The sequence below is a fragment of the Trichosurus vulpecula genome, chromosome 5 (genome assembly GCF_011100635.1).
Source record: "Trichosurus vulpecula isolate mTriVul1 chromosome 5, mTriVul1.pri, whole genome shotgun sequence".
Lineage (NCBI taxonomy): Eukaryota > Metazoa > Chordata > Mammalia > Diprotodontia > Phalangeridae > Trichosurus > Trichosurus vulpecula.
The window spans coordinates 92,592,397-92,617,768 of NC_050577.1; the positions used below are offsets into that span (position 1 = coordinate 92,592,397).

Genomic DNA, 25,372 nt, shown 5'->3' on the forward strand with positions numbered 1-25,372 from the left:
TAGTCTATATCATTCATTGAAAATACTGAGGTAAAATGACTACTTTTCTCTCTCCCTGCTCCCTCAAACTTTGCCCACCCTAACTTCTGTCCCTTTTTTCTGTCAGTGAACAACTGTGCGCTTTTTGTTACTGTGGTGAGAGAAGCTCATTAGGACAAGGAGAATTAAAACAGTTCAGTCCAACACCAGAATTTATCACACCTTGGAAAAAACAACTTCTGCACAAGAAGGATATCAGTGACAACAGCGATGGAACCAGTGAAAAAATACAAAACTCAGTGCCACGTAAACAAAGAGGACAGAGAAAGTAAGTTACTTTTTTGGTAAATTTTGGTGATGACGTTTTTCATCACTTGTTTTTATGTGTACATGTTGGTCTCTGTGTGTGCACATATATAAACACACATATTGTATGTTAACATGTATTTCCTCTTGTTTTACCATTTTAACCTTTTTGAGAAAAAGTTTTTTTGCTTTTTTAAATCTCTTTTTAGTGCTTGTTTACTGAACACAGTATGAACACAAACATAGCCAAATAGCATATAATTGTAACTTAAACTGAAGTGTAAAGGGTATTAAATTAACTGAGTGCGTAGAGACCAATCCACCTGAAATTGTAAGTTTTTAAGAAGATAAGAAATTATTGTAAACATTTTCTCCCCCCACCCCCCATTTTTTATTACATTTGTTAACTAGGAATAGAGCATTATTACATAGTAGCCAGAGAAGAGATGCTTTGTACTTGATGATTTCAATGTTTGATGAGGAATTACCTGAGTAAGGGGGGAAGGGAATGGGAAAGGGAAAGCAGAAGCTTAAAAAATTTAATCAAATATAATAAAGTACAAAACAAGATTTTTATAAGTTGAAGTTTTTAATGTTTCTAGCTCAGATTTTTGAACCTGCTTGGCTTGTTTTTTAAGAAAAGACATTATTTGACTTGGTGTTAATGTGATTTAATGTCTTGCTTTGATAGTGAATTTCTTATATTTAGGGTGGAGGGTTTGTTATCACATTAAAGGGGGTGCTGTGTTATTTCCAGCATAATGTAATTGCCAAGCAAGATGTAATGTTAAATGCTATAATTTTCATTATATTTTTAAAGTATTTTTGTGAACTATGTGAATTTTTATGGTTGGGGTATGCTAACATTTACTTTATATTTTGTTTAGCATTGCTTTTTTTGTCTCCATGCCTCATTTCCTGAAAATGACTTACTACCATTGCAATTTGTTCGGCTTTTAGGAGGAAAACCTAAGAAAGTAAACTCCTTTTTAATTCTGTTTTCAACTCCTTTTAGACTTTTTGGTTCTATTGTTGTTGGGTTTTTCTGCCTTCTAGATCAGTAAAAATTCTATTAAAGAAAATAAATTTGCAGTTTTTGTTTTGATCATTGTCATCACTTAACTTAAATTTTTTTTCTGATTATGATGTTTTGTGAGCATGTATGATTACATGATGTATTCACTATTAATAAGAAATACTGTAAGTTTAAAACTAGAAGGAATATATTGAGTCTTCAAGATTTTTGGAAATACTTATTATAGGATCATGTAAAAATTATTCTTATGTCTTAGTTTTGGGGTACCATATTAAGGAACAAATCTACGTATATGTAAAACGTTTTATAAAGCCAGGTATGTGGTGCAGGGCATAGAACACTGGGCCTGGCTCAGCAAGCCCGAAGTTTAGTTACTACTTAAGATTCTTAATAGATGTGTGTCTGTGGACAGGTCACTTTACTTTTTAATACCTCAGTTTCCTTAGCTATAAGTAGCAGCTCATAATACCTTCCTCAAAGAGTTGCTGTGAAGATCAAATGAGATATTCGTGAAGGTATTTTGAAGGTGTTAGGATAGTGACCCACACATAGGAGGCACTATGTAAATGGATGTTAGCTATTATTATTACCACCATCATCACCTTATATTTCCCTTTACTTTCATAGAGAACGGTCTCCTCGACAGAGCATAACATCATATATAAGTGTAAGCACCCAAACTGCTTCAGATGATCAGACTGGTAAATTGTGGGATGAACTCAGTCTGGTTGGCCTTCCAGATGACATCGATTTCCAAGCCTTATTTGAGTCTACGGGTAAAGTAAAAACATTTTTATCTTCCCTATTATACGTGTTAAATTTCAGTGCAGAAATAATCTCATAGTATCATAGAAAGTATAAGTACTCTTTTTACATTAATGAGTGAATTCCAAGTGAATATCAAGAAACAACTTATGGCTGTGTACAAAATAATTCCTCTTTAACCATGCTCAATTCAGTAAGTCATGTATTCAGTTTATTTAGTTTGTTTCTTATTAAGATATAAAAGTCATTGATACTGGTTTTTATAGTACCTGCTACATTGTTTTCCCCAACAATAGCAATATAATTTTAATATTACTTCTAAGTTAGTCCAACTAATACCCTTAAGTAACTTGACACACTTTTTCAGTATGGTTTATGGGTAAGAATTGGTTTTTTTCATTCTCCCTGTCCTTTTTAGTACAGTACATGGAAAACTAACTCATTAATGTTTACCAGTTCAATGAAGTTAACAGTTGCTTACCTGAAATATTTTAGGTTATAGGCCTTTTAAAAAATTCTTAAATGACTCTTGTATGCTTCAAATGTGTCAATGAGTTTTGGCATTGTTTATTCAAAGATCAGGAGCTGATGAAGCCAGGAATTTGGAGAAAATTTTAAAATTGTTGTATCTTTTTCTTTTATGAGATTTTATAAAAGTTAGTGAATAAACAGCTAGAAAATGTGCTTGCGCATATAGTGGAATGTGAAACTCGAATTTAATTTTGAGCAAATATGAGATTACTCTAAGTTAATAGTGCAGTTTGTATTTTTATTCAAATAACTATGTGTGAATTTTTATACAATAGTGCATGAATTAGTTAGAGATCAATTTGTAACCTTGGCTATCAGCTAAAATCCTGCAAAAATTTTACAAGACAACTAAGTTCTTTTTGAAGCCAAAGTAAATGTAACAAATTTCATGCAGTAAAACGTGTGCCTTAAGTTTGTCTCTCATACCTCTGCAGCCTTTTGACTCTTCCTTCACATGGAATTGTAACAAACTTTATTTTTACTATTCCCACTCTATAGCGGATTAGAAGCATAAAATTACATATTGGTTAGGTGAGGTGATGCTAGATAGCAATATTGGTGAATAAGAGGCGACAGCAACAGAAGACAAATTACTCCAGTAGCTGATTATGCAGTATAGTGATTTGGGGCTTTTTTATGTAAGAGTAGATAGCACTCTACCTTACTTCCAGAGGGCATTGCTATATTGTGTCATAATGTAGTAATCTGCCTTCATATCGATGACTCATCTGCAACAAGTTAGTTTAGGCTTTGTACAGAGTATGTGGTGGGAAATTGTGTGTGTGCACACGTGTGTGCGTGTGTGTGTGTGTGTATGTATGTATGTATGTAATACCCTTTAAAGCTAGCTGATTTACTCAACCAGAATACTGATTTGTTGTTTGAGTGCTTGAAAAACAAATTGATGTGATATCAGTGGAGTGTGAAGTTTTTACTTTTTCATTTGTTAAATTTTGAAGAGAAATTCTTAAAAATTATAGAATTTTATTCATTTATAACATTTCAGGTCACTTTTGGGCTCATCACCGTTGTGCAGAATGGTCTCTGGGAGTATGCCAGGCTGAAGAACAGGCATTAATGAACGTGGACAAAGCTGTTGTCTCAGGGAGCACAGAAGTAAGTTGATAAAGCAATTACTTATCACAATATTTTCATTGTTGTTATATCTAATTGTAACCATACAATATATTATTCTCATTATGTTGATACATTGTCTATTCTGCATAGTTTTTTTTCATAGTTAACATTAGGTATAATAAAATTTGTATTATTATCTTTAAGAAAAGAAGTGCCAAGTACTAATGTGTGGGCAGTGAATTGTTTATTCATCTTAATCCATTTAATCTATTATTTTAAGGTGTATAATAAAGTGGGAAGGATATATAAATTAAGTTCCTTTTGTGTGAAAGCTCACCATATGCATGATACGTGGTCATTTTTCTAATGAAAATGATGCGGTAGGCAGTTAAAATAAGGAAGATGAAATTTGGCCCTGGTTAGTACTTCTTAAAAAATGAATTACTCTGTCTCTTTAGGCAAGTTGACAGTTTATTTTTTCCTTCTGGAATCATGAAGGAATAATGTCATTTTATAAAGTTTACCTTTCTGTATCAGCTTTTACTGTGATTTTCAAATACTTTATAAATCAGTGCAAGAGTAAATGAAATAATTGTTCCAAATCTATAAAGACAACAGCTTGAAGATGTTTTTTGCTCCTAACTGGATATTTTTCCAAATGAAAAAAAGATATATCCAGGATGCATTAAAAATGTACATTTTGCATCCATTGATAAAATTAATAAAGGTAAAAGTTTCAAACGTATTGATGAGAGTATGTAGGCTTTAGGGTACACTATTTAGGTAGTTAATGACAAAACTTGAACTTTAGAAATAGTTATGATTTATTTTGCGTTTGTTAACTTTGGCTTACAAAGAAAAACAAACTTTGGATTTGCAGTCTTGGCATACGTTAAGTGTAGAACAGAATAGAAGCTGGAAATCACAATATTCAATCTTTGCTTGTATTGCAATTGATTGAATGAAGGGATTATAATATTTTCAGGTGATCTAATCTGGAGCTACAAGAGTAGAGTTATCAAGAGTACTTTCAAAGAAAGTCAACCTCTGTTTCAGAAAAGGAACAAGGGTATTAGTGTGAGGTAAAAATCATTTAATAAATGGAGTCAAGGTAGAGGGAGAGAATTCAGAAAATGTGGCAAATAGCAAAGTGATAAAAATATCCTTGCCCATGCGCAACCTAAATTCTGGGTAGTCGGTGTCTTCTCACCTTAAGGATACTGCTGACTGAGACCTACAGTTTTAGGTAGAAGTCTTTCTCTTTTTAATCCCTGACCTGGTCCAAAGAGCCAGAGACCTGTGATCCCTTCTAATATTTATTGAAGCATGGCCATCTCTAAATTCTATATATCCAGCCTTAGTCTCTTTTTTGTTCCTGTCTTTCATCATCGATTGCTTATTGGACGTTTCAGACTGGATGTCTTATAGGCATCTTAAATTCAACATGACTAAGGCAAATGTCATCTTTCTCTTGAAGCCCATAGTCCATCTGAACTTTGCTGCTTTTCTTGAAGGCACCACTGTTTTTTCGGGTTTGCAGCCTCAGACTTATCTTTGGTTCCTCATTCTCCCTGAACTCTATTTGCCATCCCTCTACTACTCTGTCCTCAGGGATCAAATAATTTACCAGGTGTCCATTTTCTCAAATTTCTAACAATGTGTCCAACACCATAGTTCAGCTCTTCATTGGCTTATTACAAAATCCTTTAAGTGGGTCTTTCTGGCTCAGGTCTCTCCATTCTCCTCACAGCTTTCATTGTCATCTTTTAAAAATTTTATTTTTTTATTTTTAGTTTGCAACATTCAGTTCCACCTTTGAGTTTTAAATTTTCTCACCCTCCTCTACCTCCCCCCTCCCCAAGACAGCATGCAATCTGATATAGACTCCAGATATACAGAAATATTTCACATAAGTCATGTTGTAAAGAAGAATTATAACCAATGGAATGAGCCATGAGAAAGAAGAAACAAAACAAAAAAGAGAGTAAATAGTATGCTTCAGTCTGCATTCAGGCTCTGTAATTCTTTCTCTGGATGTGGACAGCAGTTTTCATCAGGAGCCTTTTGGAGTTGTCTTAGAACCTTGCACTGCTGAGAAGAGCCAAGCCTATCAAAGTTAGTCATCACACAGTGTTTCTGTAACTTTGTACAATGTTCTGCTTCTGCTCCCCATGCTCAGCATCACTTCTTTTAAGTCTTTCCAAGTTTTTCTGAAGTTTACCTGCTCATCATTTCTTATAGCACAATAGTATTCCATTACATTAATATACCATACCTTGTTTAGACATTCCCCAATAGATGGACATCCCTCAATTTTCCATTCTTTGCCACCGCCAAAAGACCCTTCTACAAATATTTTTGTACATGTGGGTTGTGATTTTTGAGAGATTTGAGTTTGTTGCTTCTCTTCTAAATTCTCATGACTGTATTACTTCTAGAATTTAAAAAATAATCTGTTGGGCAGATAAAGACCTTTACATTTCTGACTGTGATGGTCTTCTCAACCTTGATATATGTTGTTCCCCTTCACAAATGCCAAAGTGACCTCTTTTTTTCCCCTCACACAAAACAGTTAATCTTCTGTCTTTGTGCTTTTATGCTCACTGTCCTTGGAAGGTACTCTACATTTTAAAATCCCTTATTTCTTTCAAGGCTCAGGTCTGTTGCCTTCCTTTACATGATGGGGTCTTTCCTTACTCTGTAATCTAGAAATTACCTTGTCTTTACTCTCTCTATTCTTATATGTGTACATGATCATAACCTCTAATAGAAATTGAGCTTCTTGGGGGCAGTACCTACTGCATCTCGGCTAGTCCCATAGTAGCTGTTTGTGGCCTAGCTGATGCTTTTAATTTTTAGAAATTTTATTTTATTTTATTTTCAGCTCCCAGTTCTATCATTGCCTATCATTTTCCCTTTCTAAAGGGGGAAAAAAAACCCAGATCCATTACAGCTATGCATAGTGAAACAAAATTAGTTAGGTGTAAAGAGAGAACATAATTTGACTTTAGATATATCTCTGGGCAGAACTCTAATGTTTTTTCCTACAATACTATTACCTAGCAGCAGAACCATTAGTAATTCTGTAGCTGTACCTCCCCCCATCCCCTGCAAAAGATGGAAAATTAAGGGTTGTGGAAGTATGTGGGGTGATCTGATATAGTTAAGTCTGTCTTAGTTCCAGGTGCTTACATAGTTTTTAAAGTTGCAAAGTGTCTCATGCATACAAGGCTTTCTTGGAGCTCATTGAGAAGCTAAGTAGAAGTCAGATATAGAAGGCAGATGGAGTTTATGAAAGATGCTTTTTATGGGGGAGAGTTAGTCTAGTTTCGTTACTATTAAGTAAGTTTCTGTAAAGTTGCTACTTGTTTGTGATCTTTGGGTTATTGTTATGGCAGAGTTTATTCCTGTACTTTGTTGTCTAGCCAGATTTTTTTTTTCTGTTTCTCATACATGACTTTCAATAATGAGTCTATATCGTGACATTGGTCATTTCCAGGATATGTATTTTCTTCTCACTTTTACTTCATAACATAACTCATTACTTCCTATATGAAGTAATTTTTTATTTCTCTATTATTACATACATCTATAATTACATTATGTACATACATACATAATTACATTCCCTCCTTCTAGACTGTAAGATCCTTGAGAGAAGTTACTACCTGGCATATAGTAGGTGCTTAATTTATTAAGCTTATTTATTGTTGTTTTTTTTACATTAGTTTGAACTCTATAACTTTGTAAATCAGTCTTTTCTTCTACATAAGGAATAGTACAGATACAGAATAAATGTGTTCTTGAATTTGGAATAGATCTGACAGCTACCTTTGAGTATTGATTTTTACTATTTTGCAGAAAAAATTTTCATTATGGTGGATAAGAATGTTGGATGGGCTTTCACTGGCTATTGAGTGGATGATTTAATGATTGTTTTAATCCACTGTTGTACCCCGAGAACTTACAGAGAAATAAAATACAGTTGTTTTAAATAATTGCTTCATTTTTGGCCATTGGCTGGCTTAACGACTGTTCCATAGTGGTAGATTATTTTCTCAAACTTTTCTCAAGTATTGGGAAGGGTGACACTTGTCATTTGACCATTGTGTAAAAATAGAGTAATGCTGCTTTAGGGAAAGATTAGATAGCATCTTTTTACCTGTTACCTTATAAGACAGTCAAAAACTTAAAAGGGACAAGATTACCTACATTTATTCACCAAGTTTTAGCTATAGCTTGATGACCAACCGTCTTGTAGGAAAAATAATAGTAGACACCTCAGAAATCTATAGGAGACAAAAACATTAGAAGGGATAGAGTTTTGAAATACCTGGCCTCAGTTTTTTTGTATTAAAATGAACAAAATATAGGTATGTAAAAAACAAGCAAGGCAAACTAACAACTCGTAATGTGCAGAGTTAAATTGCTCTTCATTGACATGTTTGATACTTGATAAAATACGATCCAGACCTGGAGTCCGGACTTCTGAAAAGGTACCCTTTATTCAGAAAGAACAGGATAGATTATAGTGATGTGTGTGTGTGTGTGTGTGTGTGTGTGTGTGTGTGTGTGTGTACATACTAATGAGAAAATTCAGGATCCAGAAAGAAGATTCATTGTAGAAAGGGTTTGGGCTAACATGAGCAATAACAGCAATCAAATTTAAATCATCATTGGAGTACGCTGCCAACTACTTATAGGAAATATATGAAGAATTAGGGAAACATTGGTACAGCTATATGATGTAGCAGCATTGGAGGGCTTAAATTATTTTGAAATTAGTTACTGTGCTCTTTCCCAAAAGAGTTGCCAATAATTGCTTTAATGATAAATTAATATTTCAGAAACTAATAAAATGTCTTTTCTGGATCTTATTCTTAGTAACTAGGTGAAATGGCTGGGGTAGAAATAAGGGGGATTGTTGAGGTGAAGTTGACCATTCTTTGTTAAAATCTGTTATTTGGCAAAAGTAAAGTGGGGCATATTCTGACATATAGTCTTTATTTTGGGTAAGCAGGTTTCTAAGTGTTGAAAGAGAAAATAAGTGGGATCAAATGGATTCAAATACTTTAGGGGAAATTCATCCAGGAGGAATATTTAATTTTTTTTTAATAAAAGGACAAATGTTTATTAAGCACTCATTAATTTCCAACCACTGTGCTAAACAACGGGGATACAAGTACAAGCAAGCAAGGTAACCCCTGAACATTTAAAAAAATTTTTTAGTAGCCTTTTATTTTCTTCCCCAATTATGTTTCAGGACAATTTTAGCATTCAGTTTTTACAAGATTTTGAGTTCCAAATTTTTCTCCCTCCACTATTCCTAAAATTGTAAGCAATTTGATATAGGTTATATAGTTACAATTATGTAAAACATTTCCATGTTAGTTACAGTTGTGAACGAAGAAACAGATAAAAAGGGAAAAAAAACACAAGAAAGAATAAAGTAAGTGGAAAAAAGTATGCTTCGATCTTCATTTAGAGTCTGTCAGTTCTCTGTCTGGACCTGGATAGCATTTTCCATTGGGAGTCCTTTGTATTTGTCTTGAGTCATTGCATAGCTGGGAAGAGTTAAGTACTTCCAAGTTGATCATAGCACAGTGTTGCTGATACCAGATACAGTGTTTTCCTGGTTCTTCTCATTGCATTTTGCATCAGTTCATATGAACATTTCTAGGCTTTTCTGAAATCTGCCTGCTCATTATTTCTTATTGCACAATAGGATTCTATTGCCTTCAAATACCACAGCTTGTTTAGCCGTTCCCCAGTTGAGGATATCCCCTCAATTTCCAATATTTTGCCACCATGAAAAGGGCTTCCATAAATACTTTTGCCCATATCTGTCCTTTCCCTTTTCGATGATCTTTTTAGGATACAGACCTAGTAGTGGTACTGCTGGTTCAAAGGATTTTCACAATTTGGTTGCCCTTTGAGTATAGTTCCCAGTTACTCTTCAGAATGGTTAGATTAGTTCATAACTCTACCAGCAGTTCATTAGTGTCTCAATCTTCCCACGTTGTCTCCAGCATTTATCATTTCCTGTTTTTTTGGTTTTTTTTTTTTTTTTTTTGGTCATGTTAGCCAATCTGATAGGTGCAAGGTGGTGCCTCAGAGTTGTTTTACTTTTAGTTTCTCTAATCAAAAGTGATTTAGAGCACTTCTTCATATGACTATAGATAGCTTTGATTCTTCATCTGAAAACTACCTGTTCATATCCTTTGACAACTTATTAGTTAGGGAACAGCTTGTATTCTTATAAATTTTACTGAGTTCTCTGTATATTTGAGAAATGAGAACTTTATCAGAGATACTTGCTTCCCAGATTTCCTTTTTCCTTCTAATCTTGGTTTTGTTGGTTTTGTTTGTGGAAAAGCTTTTTAATTTAATATAATTCAATATTTAACATAATCAAAATGATCTGTTTTATATTTTGTAATGCTTTCTGTCTCTTGTTTGGTCATGATTATTTCCATTCTCCATAGATCTGACAAGATTCATTGTTCGTCTATCGTGTTCCCCTTTCTGTCTAAATCATGCACCCATTTTGACCTTATCTTGGTATATGGTGTAAGATGCTCATTTATTATACCCAGTTGGTGCCTTATTGTTTTCAGGTTTTTGCAGAAGTTTTTGTCAGATAGTGAGTTCTTGTTCCAAAGACTGGGCTCTTTGGGTTTATCAAATGGTAGGTTACTGTGGTCATTGACTACTGTGCCTTGTGGAACTAATCTATTCTGCTCATCCATCACTCTGTTTCTTAGCCAGTACCTGGTAGTTTCAATGATTACTGCTTTATAATGGACTCTGAGATCTGGTAGTTAGGCCACCTTGCTTTGTATTTTTTTTTCATGAGTTCCCATGATGGTCTTGACTTTTTGTTCTTCCAGATGCATTTTGTTAAAAAATTTTTTTTTAGCTCTATTAAATAATCTTTTGGTAGCTTGATTGGTATGGCACTGAATAAGCAAATTAATTAATGCAGAATTATAATTTTTTTTTAAATTGGCTGGGCCTACCCATGAGCAGTTGCTATTTTTCCAGTTATTTAGATCTGACTTCATTTTTGTGAAAAGTGTTTTGTAATTGTATTCCCATATTTCCTGGGCTTGTTTTGGCAGGTAGACTCCCAAGTAGTTTATATTGTTTACAGTTATTTTAAGTGGAATTTCTCTATCTCTTGCTGTTGGACTTTGTCGGCAGTATATAAAAATACTGATAATTAATATGGGTTTATTTTATATCCTGCAATTTTGCTGAAGTTGTTAATTGTTTCAAGTGGTTTTTTAGTTGATTCTCTAAGAATACTATTATGTCACCTACACAAAATGATAGATTTGATTCCTTGTTGCCTATTCTAATTCCTTCAATTTCTTTTTCTTCTCTTGTTGCGATAGCTTACACTTCCAGTATTATATTGAATAATAGTGGTGATGAAATGGTTACTTCTTAAGAATGAAATTGTCAAAATGAATAGAAGTGTGATTCTGATCAGATGAAAAGGAAGGATAGAAGAGGAGTATGAAAGGTGCTTGGGAAATTTAGGACAATTAAAATTTTTTTCAAGATCTATATGGAGGATGTAACTGAGGCTGATTGCAAAAAAAAAATAGCATGCCATTATAAGTATAGTGTTGGCTGCAGTAGTATAAATGGAAAGAATGCTAAAGAAATTGAATGGCGTAATGACTGTGATGAAGCTTAGCTCAAGAGAAGAGATAAGGAAAAGGATCTTTTTTCTGTTGAGATATCTTACTCTGGGCATCCAACATTACATGTGCTTTCAAGAGTTGGTTGAAATGTTGGTGTGTTTTTATACATTGTGTGTGTGTGTGTGTGTGTGTGTGTGTTTGTGTGTGTCATCCTTTGGATTTTTTTTTTTTAGTTTCTGAAAAAATAATCTTTATTGCATTGTGCTGTGAATATTCTCTTTTTTTTCTTTTCCTTTATTATTTAATATATTTATTTTTCAGCATTGATTTTCACAAGAGTTTGAATTACAAATTTTCTCCCCATTTCTACCCTCCCCCCACTCCAAGATGGCGTATATTCTGGTTACCCTGTTCCCCAGTCAGCCCTCCCTTCTGTCACCCCACTCCCCTCCCATCCCCTTCTCTGTGTGTGTGTGTGTGTGTGTATACACACACACACACACACATATATACATACATACACATTCACTTATACATATACACACATATATGTATATATATGTAGATATATACATACATACATTTACACACACACACATATTCTCTTCAGCTACCCTAATACTGAGGTCTCATGAATCATACACATCATCTTTCCATGTAGGAATGTAAACATAGCAGTTCAACTTTAGTAAGTCCCTTGCAATTTCTTTTTCTTGATTACCTTTTCATGCTTCTCTTGATTCTTGTGTTTGAATGTCAAATTTTCTATTCAGCTCTGGTCTTTTCACTGAGAAAGCTTGAAAGTCCTCTATTTTATTGAAAGTCCATATTTTGCCTTGGAGCATGATACTCAGTTTTGCTGGATAGGTGATTCTTGGTTTTAATCCTAGCTCCATTGACCTGCGGAATATCGTATTCCAAGCCCTTCAATCTCTTAATGTAGAAGCTGCCAGATCTTAGGTTATTCTGATTGTGTTTCCACAATACTCAAATTGTTTCTTTCTGGCTGCTTTGCAGTATTTTCTCCTTGATCTGGGAACTCTGGAATTTGGCGACAGTGTTCCTAGGAGATTTCTTTTTGGGATATATTTGAGGAGGTGATTGATGGATTCTTTCAATTTCTATTTTAATTTAATTTAAATAAGGGCTTGCTTACTAGGTTGGTTCAATGGGAGTCTCTTCATAAGTGAAGATTTTATGTCCATTTATATAAAAATAATCATAACAGCTCACTTTATTGGCACATTTTGTACCAAAGAATTAGAACTTAAGGCAATACCCATCAGTTGGAAAGTGACCAAAAGAATAGGGGATGAATATAATAGGATTTTTACTGATCTCTAAGAAGGGATAGCAAAAAACTTTCATGAATTGATGCAGAGTGAAATGTTCAGACCAATAGCACCAGCTTTGTAAAGAAAATCAACTATTGAAGAATTTGGAACTTGTGATAAAGGATTCAAATGACATGATAGACTTAAAGTACAGAATAAAACATGATTTTTAAAACTTTGCTCATGTGAGAATTTATTTTGCTTGACTCCGTATACTTCTTAGGAGAATTTTGTCCTGGAAGATGAAAGTCTGTCTACAGGTATCACCACCACCACATTCTCTAACCAAGAAAAAGTGAGAGTGCGGAGGAGGGGTGTGGGGAGTTAATGAAAAATTGTTTTAAAATACCCAGAGAACAGAAGGAAAGTGAGAAGGAGACAAAGACAAGTAGACTAGCTTTGCAGGTTTCAAGTTAGATAATTAAAAGGAAAAGTGAGCTGTATATAATATTCACTGTTCTATGTTGAATATTCTTTTCCTTTTCTATTTTTAAAAAAATACGAATGAAAGAAAACATTTTAAAGATGGATTAAGCCCACAGCTAGAATGGGGTGGGATTATGACAATAGAATCTGGAGAGAAGGCAGTGGTGACCAGTAGATGGACTACTATAATGAAAGTGGTAATGAAAGTGACCTGACTTAAATGAGAATTCTCTCAGTTTTAGCATTTTAAACCTAAGGAGGATGTTTGTTCTCCTCATTTCAGTTGCTCTATTTGGTGGCAAATATTTCTATAAATGTGTAAATTTCTCATTTGGATATAAACTCCTTGAGATGCAGAGGCCAGCTCTTATTCATCTTCCTCATAGTATATAGAGTTAAGCACATAGTAGATATCATTCATTAATTACTAAGCATCTACTAGTGCCAGGAACTATGCTAATCACTAGGGCACAAAAAATGGCAAGAGACAACTTCTGCTGTCAAGGAATTCCCAGTCTAATTGGTGTGACAGTTAAAAAGTTTAAGAGACTTACTTTCTAGATAATTTAATCATTTTATTAACAATGGCCAGTGCGCTTAATGATCAAAGTATGATCATTTGGCCGTCTCTGTCTTAGACCAAAAACAATCATGGGGGCAAGCTGAGGATTTATATGTCCTTGCACGAAGAATGTACCTGAGGGTGGCAATCAACTCTAGTTGTTTAATAATGAGAGAATGAATATTACAATGAGGGGCGAGAGTGACATCAAGTCAGAGAGACTAGTCCTATTCCTAGACCAGCCTTGGTCATTGTAGACAAAGAATCTATATGCCCTACCCAAGCCTGAGCTAGTTGGGTGGAGTAGCAATACCCAGAATGGGGAGAATGTTAATGCTATCTTCCATCAGCCCTGTCTTTGGGAGATTGCACAAGGAGACAGGACAGGGGGGCAAAAACTTGGTTCTCCCCAGTTTTAACAACTGGCTATTAATATGAGAGAGAAATAATAATTTGTCACTGGGGAGACATCATTCAAATTGCTGTGTATATACAAGCTGTATATGGGTGAGTAACTGAGGGAAGACAGGAAGTTTTTTCTTGTTACTTGTGTATGGATTTTATTTCCTATGGGATAATGGGAAAGTTACTCTAATCCTTGTTGATTGTATTGATATGAAGTAACATATAATTCTCCCAATATAATTTGAGAGATTAAGGGGAAATTGTTTCCTTTCTCAGTATGAAATTCTACATTAAGTATGCCCAACAATTATTTCCAAGGTATTATTTATTAGTATGTAATTCTTTGTAATCCCCTAACCTCCCAGGATTGCTGAAGCATAGTGGGAATGGAAAAGTATGTTACAACTAGGTCCAGGCTGGGTTTCTAAAAGAATCCTATTTTATTGTTGCTTTTTGGTTTTCATCCCACTGATTTCTGAATTTTCCTTCTTTCTTCCCCATCTTAGAAGTTATTCCTTGGAAAAAATTCTTTTGAAGGAAGAAGAAAAAACAGTTCAACAAAACTAGCAAACACACTGGCTATGTCTGACAGCATATGTAGTTGACATTCTGTCTTCACACCTGTGTTCTCACCACTGCAATCAAGGAAGGAGTTGTTATCTTCTCAATTCCTTGCATGACTGAGCTTAATATAATTACCTCATGTTCCTTTTCCATTGATTGGTCTTACATTTTACATTGTGGTTATCATACCTACTGTTTTCTGGTCCCACTGTACATTAGTACACACGCACACACGCGCGCACACACACACACACACACACGCCCTTTTTATAAGCAGGTAGATGGATGCTCTCTTAGATTCTGGAATGCCTGTCAGCAGTGCAGATTGCAACCCATCTGCATCTGCCCTCCTTGAGCAATTATGGCCTTTCATGATCTCACCCACCTTTCTAGAGGAAATGTTTTTGCTCCTGTTGTACAGGTGAAGAAGCTTAGGGTTAAGTGACTTCCCCATGGTTGAAAATTAAATATTGGAAGCCGGATTCAAACCCAGGTCGTCGGACTCCAAACCATTGCTCTGCATCCAGTTCTTAAAAAATTTTGACTACATTGCCTGTTGCCACTATTCATTCTTTTCTCTGTGCCACTACCCTAGTCTAGGTCCTTATTACCTTTACTTATACTGCAATGGTGTTTAAAATTACTTGGGATGATGTAAAATAGTTACATTTATTGATAATCTACAATGAATTCTATAATTTTTTTTAAAAAACCTTTATAGCATTTCTTTTATGTAATAACTTGGTTTTATGTAATTTGTCTTGGATTTTATAAGATTTTGATACTTTTTTCATCATCAAACCACATTTACCACATCGTTTATTAAGTAATTAACCCTTTTTCTAAATCTAATTTTGATTTTTTTTGTACTTTATGGGTTTTCAGTGTGTTTCAGAATAGACCAGTTTCTAGGCTACTGTAGCCATAATGGCTTTTGTTTTCTTTGAATGGCTCAGCTTGCCTCATTGAGCCTCTGGACACTGTGGCTTGCTCTTCCGGGGCAGGAGGCCCGGGGAGCATGCCGGGAAGCAGACAACTTCCTGTGTGATGAGTCATGGGGCTGGCTGAGGGGAGGTGTTAGCTCCAGAACCTGGTCTACCCTAGGGGGAGGAGCCAACTCAGGAACCAATCGGCCCTGGTCATTTGGGCGGAGCTTGATGATGTCAAAAACCCTATAAGAGGGGAGAGGACAGCTTGAAGATTCTTCTTTTCCTTTTCCGGTTGGAGCCAGCGACAGTTACATCGTCAGTTACAGCGACCGTTACATCGTCAGTTTCAGTTGCAGCTTCAGTTACAGACAGAGACACAGCTGAGGCAGGAGCTGCCAGTAGCAGAGCTGACCTACGGGAGGAAGCTGAACAAAGACTTCAGGCCAGTGGGTAATCTTATTACCATCGAGGGGGAAGCATGATTTTGCTTTACGCAATCATGCTTCTCTGTAGCCTCCTGGTTACTCTTGCAAGGCGTACTTATTGGGCCTGGAAGATTTTGATCAACATATCAAAATGGGGCTTCTGGTTCATGGGTTGGTTACTGTGGAGCCTAAATAAATGTTTTGATTCTTCTGCCTTCTACTTTGAGAGTTTCTTCTATCCGGCGATTCCGAACCTTTCAGACATGTTTATGATCCTCTTTGAGATTATAAACTCGGCCCTCCTGATACAGCTACTAAGACATTTATCTTTAACTTTTATCTTTTTGTGAGTGTTTTAGGAGTTTTAGGAGAATTCTAATAAGTATAAAGATATTTATAGAGTTCATTATTCCCTCAACATGGTTACAACTTCCACACTCAATGGAATTTAAAAAAGAAAAAGGAAGAAATTTAAAAAAAAATTAATTGAAGTATAATAGTCTGTTACTATGATGTTACTCGCCTTGTAATAAAAGTAGTTTTGATACAGTCTAGAATGATAAAGAGATTTTCATAATTAAAAATGGATCCCCCCCCATGAGAGCTTTTGACCTTGAGAATTATTTTATGTGAGCACCATTTGCTCTCTTTTCAGAAAATACTCTTGAATATGTTTTTGCAAGATTCACTCATTCCCCCTCACCTGCCCCTTCTTCCCTTTCAATGAACTGCTTTTTCTTGCCACTTTTATGTGAGATAATTTACCCCATTCTATCCCTCCCTTTCTCAATATATTCCTCTCTCATTCCTTAATTTGATTTTATTTTTTTAGATATCATCCCTTCATATTCAACTCCTCCTGTGCCCTCTGTCTATATATATGTATATTCCCTTCAATTATCCTAATACTGAGAAAGGTCTCATGAATTAGACACATACCATTTTTCCATGTAGGAATGTAAGCAAAACAGTTCAACTTTAGTAAGTCCCTTATGATTTCTCTTTCTTGTTTACCTTTTCCTACTTCTCTTGATTCTTGAGTTTGAAAGTCAGATTTTCTATTCAGCTCTGGTCTTTTCACTGAGAAAGTCCTCTATTACATTGAAAATCCATATTTTGCCTTGGAGCACGATACTCAGTTTTGCTGGGTGGGTGATTCTTGGTTTTAGTCCTAACTCCTTTGACCTCCAGAATATCATATTCCAAGCCCTTCGATTCCTTAATGCGGAAGCTGCTAGATCTTGTGTTACTCTGATTGTGTTTCCACAATACTCAAATTGTTTCTTTCTGGCTGCTTGCAGAATTTTCTCCATGACCTGGGAGCTCTGGCATTTGGCAACAATATTCCTAGGAGTTTTCTTTTTGGGATCTTTTTCAGGAGGTGATCTGTGGATTCTTTCAATTTCTATTTTACCCTTGGTTCTAGAATATTGGGGTAGTTTTCCTTGATAATTTCTTGAAAGATGATGTCTAGGCTCTTTTTTTGATCATGACTTTCAGGTAGTCCAGTAATTTTAAAATTATTTCTCCTGGATCTGTTTTCAGGTCAGTCGTTTTTCCAGGGAGATACTTGACATTGTCTTCCATTTTTTATTCCTTTGGTTCTGTTTCATAATTTCTTGATTTCTCATAAAGTCACTAGCTTCCACTTGCTCCAGTCTAATTTTTAAGGTAGTATTTTCTTCAGTGGTCTTTTGTACCTCCTTTTCCATTTGGCTGATTCTGCCTTTCAAGGCATTCTTTTCCTCATTGGCTTTTTGGAGCTCTTTTGCCATTTGACTTAGTCTATTTTTTAAGGTGTTGTTTTCTTCAGTATTTTTTTTTCAGTATTTTTTTGGGTCTTCTTTAGCTAGTCATTGACTTGTTTTTCATGGTTTTCTTGAATCATTGTCATTTCTTTTCCCAATTTTTCCTCCACTTCTCTTACTTGCTTTTCCAAATCCTTTTTGAGCTCTTCCATGGCCTGAGACTAGTTTATGTTTTTCTTGGAGGCTTTTGATGCAGGCTCTTTGACTTTGTTGACTTCTGGCTGTATGTTTGGATCTTCTTTGTCACCAGAGAAAGATTCCAAAGTCTGAGGCTGAATCTGGGTTCATTTTCACTGCCTATTCATGTTCCCTGCCAACTACTTGACCCTCGAGCTTTTTGTAGATGTATGACTGCTTGTAGAGTAGAGTACTTTGTCCCAAGCTCTAGGGGCCATGTGCTGCTGTTTTCAGAGGTATTTCTACACAGCAAGCTCTGCCACACCAGTGCTCTTCCTCCCCCAAGAACTGCCAACCTGGCCCAGGACTCAGATCCAAACAGGCTCTGCACTCTTGCTGTGATCAGCCTCATAATTCCTCCTACCAGATGGGCCTGGGGCGGAAAACAACTGTAGCTGGAGCTCTGGAAGCAGCTCCAGAGCTCTACCTGGGGTTGGGGCGGACCGCCCACTCCTTTCACTAGCAGTTTTCCCCACTAACCTTCTCTGTTGTCTTTGGCATTTGTGGGTTAAGAAGTCTGGTAACTGCCACAGCTCAGTGATTCAGGGCACTAGGGGCCTGTTATGCCCAGCTCCTGGTCTGGTTGGTCCGGGCACAGCCCACACTGGGCTCAGCTCCCAGCTCCATGTGATAGACACTTCTCAGAGACCATCTCGGCTTTCTTGAGCTGGAGCCCTGCTTCCCTGTCCTTTTTAGTGGGTTCTGCAGCTCTAGAATTTGTTCACAGCCATTTTTTACAGGTGTTTGGAGGGACCTGGGGGAGAGCTTAAGCAAGTCCCTGCTTTCTAGCCACTATCTTGACTCTGCCCCTTGCCTTTATATTATTGAGCCCTGGCTTTTGTTATTTAGAAATGCTTTTATTTTTGAGAGTTTATTTGGCTTATAACTATGGTGAAGATGTTGATTTATCTCCATTTGTATCTTTGTGCTGATGCCCTGTATTTTTCTAAGTAAGCCAATATATCATGAACAAATAGTTGTTTGTTTGTTTTTTTTCACTTTATGCCTTTAATTGTTTTTGCACTTAGCACATTGTGTGTCACAAAATAGATGATTTATAAATGCTTGTTGACTTGACCTCACTTTCTCTTATGTCTATGTTCCTGTTAGTATTTCTGGAAGTATATGAAATAATAATTATTGTGCGGCTTCTAATTGATCACTATTTCAAGTGATGCTTGCTTTTAGTTTTAGGTAATTACTTTTTATGACACTAAAAATATCTATGCCTGTGCTTTATAGGGTTTTTCTTTTCTTTTCTTTTCTTTTCTTTTCTTTTCTTTTCTTTTCTTTTCTTTTCTTTTCTTTTCTTTTCTTTTCTTTTCTTTTCTTTTTTTTTTTTTTTTTTGGAAAGCTTATTTGGGTCTGAATTTGATTTTTCATTGTCTATCTTTCTTCTAGTGACATTGGCCTTAATCTTCTTTTGGTCTTGTTAAGAAAGTTGATCTTCTTAGGCTATTACAGTCTATGGTGATTTCACTTTCTGAAATTTTGTAACACTTTTTGCAGTTCATCTTGCAATTAATCATGCTCTGCATTTTGACATTCTTTGTGTTGAGTTGTTTATCTTTGATATCAATAATTGCTTAATTTTTCATGAATCTTGCCTCCCCAACCATATTGTAAGTTCTTTAGCAGATGTCCATATTTTCTATAGCTGCTTTGAGTTTAGGGAGAGAAATAGTAGGTATGTACCATGAGTGTTTGTGACACAATCATGTTTGTGTTTTTTTAAAATAGATTTTAAAAGAACTTTTTCTTTCCTAGCTGTTATTTCATAAAAGAAATTTTTCATTGTGTCTGGTATCTTTTAAATTCTTTTTGAAATTCTTTACAGTTTAGATATTTTAATCCTTTTAGGACTATTTTTTCTACAGTATTTTCTTTCTCATTCCTATGATATCAGATTATTAAAATTTGTTGAAGAATATGCATTTGCAGGTGGTGACCTGCTTTCTCATTGACAGTTATTTTGAGCATATCATTGTATTCACAAGGTCACACAGTGGCTAAGGAACTATTTGAGTAGTTGAAAAACCAAACAATGAGCCCTGGGATTTTTAAAATTCTTGGCGAAAGAAATTTTTAAATTTCTGCAGTTCAAGAACGGAATGCCCCTGTCATTCCAAATATCAGTCAGATTTATAATCATGCTCAGGTAATTTTTTTTTAAGTCACATTTTCTTGTACATTTAGCACATGCTAGTATTTGATATTTAATAGTTTTGAATCAGGTTAATTCTGTACATTATACGTAACAGGTTTCCCTTCCTTAGATGTTAGATGCTTTTTGTTTGCTGCGTACTTCGTAGCCAATTAGCTTGTGAAGGGTTCAATTAATTGTAATTAGGACATTGTTTCAGCCTTTTAGCATCTTTGTATGGTGCTATAAATTAATGAGTTGGGCATATTCCAGTCCTTCTCAAAGCAGTTAGAGATTCCTTCTATTGTGATAATTGTTGCAGATGTAATTAACAATTTGCTCTGATGTTTGAAGGCAGAGGTTTCATTTATATCTGTTTCATTATTTGACTTGTTCACTTAATTTTAAGTATATCCCACCGAACTTGGTGTGGGCTCAAATTTATTTGATAAATTACTGTTTAAAATATACAGCCCATAGAAGATAGAAATTTGAAGAATGACATGTGCCTCCCCCTTTAGAGAGGAAAGAAATGAAAGTGAAAAAGTCATTGTTTTACTTCTTGTTAATAGCTCTTCCATAAAAGAGAATAAGCATTTATATTATACCATAAGATCTGCAGATCAGTTTTCTCATACTTAACCCTGTGAGGTAGGTAATTCAGGTATTGTTTATGCCTTTTTTAAAGATGAGGAAATAAAAAATCAAGAAAGTTAATTTATTTTTCCTATGGTCACACTATGACTAAGATATCATTGCAATTTAAATCTGCTTTTTTCCACTTCACTAAATTGCCTTTGTGGAAACAAACAAAACAAACATTTGGAGTTTCTTGACATTTTCCATATCCTTACTGTCAATCCTTAGCATATTCTTTCACTTGTTTATTAATTTATTCATCAAGATTGCTCCATCATTTACAATAGACATTTTAAATAGTTTTTTCTAAATATATTTATGTTTCATAGGTAACGATTAAGCCAATTATAAACATCTGTCCTTTGTTAATTTTTTTAAAACAGGGGTCCCATCAGTAACACTGATGTGAGCCATTGATAAACACAACCCCTTGATCTAAATTATTATTGCACCTGAATCCTTGTAACAAATGTACCAGTGTTATTTTGATTGAGTTCTGAATTTATTTTACTGATGTCTTCAAAAGAAGTATTTCTTTCCAGACCTCTAATTATATTAGCTTGTCAAAGTTTTAAGAGGAAATTTCTTTTTTTCCCTCACTTTCAGCGATGTGCATTTTGTAAGCACCTTGGAGCCACTATCAAATGCTGTGAAGAAAAATGTACCCAGATGTACCATTACCCTTGTGCTGCTGGAGCAGGCACTTTTCAGGATATTAGTAATTTCTCCCTTCTTTGTCCAGAACACATTGACCAGGCTCCTGAAAGATGTAAGTATGTTACATATTATGGACATATAGATATTAATAAATTCATCAGTCGATTTACTTGAGTAGAAAATATTTCAAATTGTCCAAATGTAATTGTGCAGGTCTTACGAAAAATGACTTTGTATTTCAGGAAAATTTTGGAACTGCATTGGCATTTGGAAACAAATGTGTCATTGAGAGTTGTAGATTATTTTTCATTTTGAAAACATTAGAACCTTGGATATATTTACACTGTGTTTATATAGTAATCACATGTATCCTAAAAGGACTTACGTGGAAAAGTGATCTTTTGATGGCAAATTGGAAGTAGAGAGAAAATTTAGATTGTATGCCCATTGAAGTAGTGAGAGATCATTTAGGTTGTATGCCAAGGTACAAAGTAGTCATAATAGGTTTTTGAACAGATTATCTTTTATTTCATTGTATCTTTAAAAGCAAAAATTTCTATTCTTTGCAATGATTCAGTTCTTGTGTAAAGATCAAAATTATTGTTGTAGTTACTTTGTTTAGTCATTTGCTAACTTTATTCTTTTTTGAATTTTGAGGTATTAACATTCTCTTATTTGTATCATTTAACTTTTTCTCCTTTCTGTCCATCAAACATATCAAGTTACCCTCCTTATGTATTAGATATTTTGTGTGTTTGATGTTCCTTCTTCAAAATTTGGAATAAAAATAATTAGTTTTGCAATACAAATAACATTTTGCTCTGTCCAGTCTTTTGCTTTTTAGATACCTATCTGTGGGCTCCTAGTCATTCATTTCCTCACTGTTAATAGCTCTCTTTAAGTTTTTAACTCTTTTAACTCTGATACATCTGCATAATTAAAATAATGCTCATTTGGAAGTAGTTGAAAATATAATGATAAATTCTTTATCACTCTTCATTGCCTTTAACTTTCAGTTATGGTAATTTCCTTTTTAATGTTGCTGTGTAAGTTTTATTCTTAGAATCTTGCTAAAACAATTTTGTGAGACTTAAGTTGTAGTAAACTCCAGATAAAATGTATTGAAATTTCCACTTACTTTTAGAGGACTAAAGAATAATGCTTATTTTTTTTTCCACTTTGATTTGATTAGAAAATATCACATTTTGAGACAAAGCACTTTTCCATGTAGTGCATGTTTGAATCCTTAAAAAGTAAGGTAATATCATAATAGATCAAATTTTCTTAACAAATATTTTAATTTTATCTATGATAATACTTTTATTTTATCAGATTTGTTTGTATCTCTCCTGGTACATTGGACTTCACCAGTGGAAGGACATTTTGTGTATGATTTCTGTTGGTATACCATGTTTTAATAGTAAGGCACGTACAAGTTCAGTTGATCTCAATTGTTTAAGAAAGTATTCACATTTAATATGCATTGAACATAATCAGCTGCTTCTGTGTGCTGAAGACCCACAGATGGAATAAAACAGTCACACATATAAATGCATGGAGAAACAGCTATTTTCTTCAACTGGCAGAATTCTATTCACTGTCCAACATGAAAAAAAATTATTTTATTGACTGCCCTCCTTTTATGAAAATATTTTGTAGAGACTAATAATCACAGTGACCTGAAAACTTACCAGAATCTGCTTCCTGATTGTTTTCTATTCATATTATTTTTGACAAATGAAAAAATAATGCAACTAAAGGAAAAACACACCTATCACTGGAAAGACTTGCAGTATAGTTTTGAGGCTTTCTAACATGAAAAACTCACATCTTTAAACACATCCCATTCTCCTTCCTGACTAATTGTGGAAAGTTGTAACCTGCTCTCAGTTCTCAATCAAGTGTTTTCTCCATAAATCTGTTTTCTTTTTCCCAATATTTATCATAGTAAGACTGTGCCAACCTGACGTTATCTTCTTCTTTTAATTCAGTAATAGTAGTACTTGACTCATAATTTTCATGCTTATTTTCCCCCTTTCCTCATTCTTGGCGACAACTGCACTTGTATTGATCTCTAATTTAGGCAGCTCAGCCATGAGGGGAATGATGAATTTCCTTATCCCCTTGATGCCAATGATTTTAGCTCAGGTATATCAGTATGGTCTCATCCTAGAAGTTATGGAATGACAGTTTTTCAATTCTACGATTTCTTATTCAATCCTGCTACCATCATAATTCAAACACTTGTTTATGTCACCATTAGGATTACTATTCGTTGTATTCCTTCTACTTTACACAGCCTTTTAGTCATTGGCTCTTCATGGCTTTGTTGGCCTACTTCGAAATTTTTGATTCCACTGTCAGCTTCTTTAAGTGATGTCTTTTCTATTACCATACCATTTTTATTTACCTGTTTTCATCATCCATCATAAATAATAATAATAATAACTTTTAGACACTTAAAACACGGATGTTTTTCAAATTTAATGAACAGGAAATGAGTTAAAAATTGAATAGTATTTAAGAAAAGTTCAGTATGATGGACTTTAATCACTGGTGTATGACAGTCTTAAGCACTATATTTTTCTGCTTTATTTGGCATCTTTACTAAAATTGTCTATAATCTATAAGCTTAAAAAATCTCAAACACATTTTCAGAAAAGCAAAATATTAATATTTCACTTATTGACTCTAACACAATAAAAAAATTATAATCAATAAGGAATTTAAAGAAGTTTCAGAGTGGTTCAAAAAGGATGTTCTAAAAATAATAAATTATTTTAATATACCAATATGACAACATAGCAGTACTTATAGGATATTACCAATGAAGCTCTTAGGGGAAAATGTCTATAGCCAAAGACTTTTATCAGTGAAAGATAAGGGAGAAATATGTAACTAAAAAAAATTTACAAACACAGTTCAGAAAATTCTAAAGGCAAAAATTGAAGTTCTGAAATCCAAGGAAGACAGAGGCAAAATTCAAAACTAACCATAAAAATTCATCAAACTATTAAGATTGTATAAAAAAGTAGGAGCTTGGGTTGTTTTTTTTTTTTTTTTTTGCTTTTTGGCAGGGCAATTGGGGTTAAGTGACTTGCCCAATGTCACAGAGCTAGTAATTGTGTCAAGTGTCTGAGGCTGGATTTGAACTCGGGTCCTCCTGACTCCAGGGCTGGTGCTCTACTTACTGCACCACCTAACTGACCCAGGAGCTTGTTTTTTATAAAAGATTTATCTAGTAAATTTTTAGCTAAATAATTTTTACAAGAAGACAGAATAGAAGTAATGGAAACTGGTTTGAAAATATCAATGATATTTCAAGTAACTGCATCCTGAAAAGCATCTCTGAAACCTTAAATGAAATGGTTGAATAATTACCCCCAACAGATACAAAATAAGGTCAAGATAGTAGAAGGAAAGGAAGCATTTTTGCCTACCTTACCCAGTACACTCTCCCACAATGACCTAGAAAATATACCACTTGGAATTCTGATCTGGGAAGCCAGAAAAAAGTCATAATGAGTATTCTTTTTTTTCCCACGAAAGAAGCATTTCAGTTCTTAGGGACAGAAAGAGAATTATAACAGTAAGCCTATGGCAGAATGTATTACAAGGAGATTCCTGAACTAGCTCTTTATTCTGGATCTGGTGTCATCTGGATGCTCGGTCACCTTTTGCTGAGTTCTAACTCACAGGTCCTGGCTGAAGAGTTGTGATGATGAGCCCACATAGACCCTCATTGTGTACTGAACAAGGAACATGATCCAGAAATGTAGCTGATGATAGTCTTATACACAGTATGTAAACCACAGTATAGGACCAGGATAGGTTTCCTAGTTCAGTCAACCTGGACCTCTAGAACATCCCAGTAGGCTACCAGTGACGAAGTCTAGTAGCAGATTACTGAAACACAACCATGAAGAATATAGCAGACTTGAACTTGGATCAGAATTT

The 25,372-nt window shown here is 34.7% G+C and overlaps 1 protein-coding gene across 1 annotated transcript in view; it reads left to right on the forward strand.

Moving 5' to 3' along the window:
* Positions 1–25,372, forward strand: part of KMT2C (lysine methyltransferase 2C) — a 297,401-nt gene that overhangs the window by 91,359 nt on the left and 180,670 nt on the right. The window contains exons 4-7 of the mRNA XM_036759103.1: positions 107–307; positions 1,949–2,097; positions 3,624–3,733; positions 21,365–21,527. The gene's annotated coding sequence lies outside the window, so the exon portion shown is untranslated. The remainder of the gene's footprint in view (positions 1–106; positions 308–1,948; positions 2,098–3,623; positions 3,734–21,364; positions 21,528–25,372) is intronic.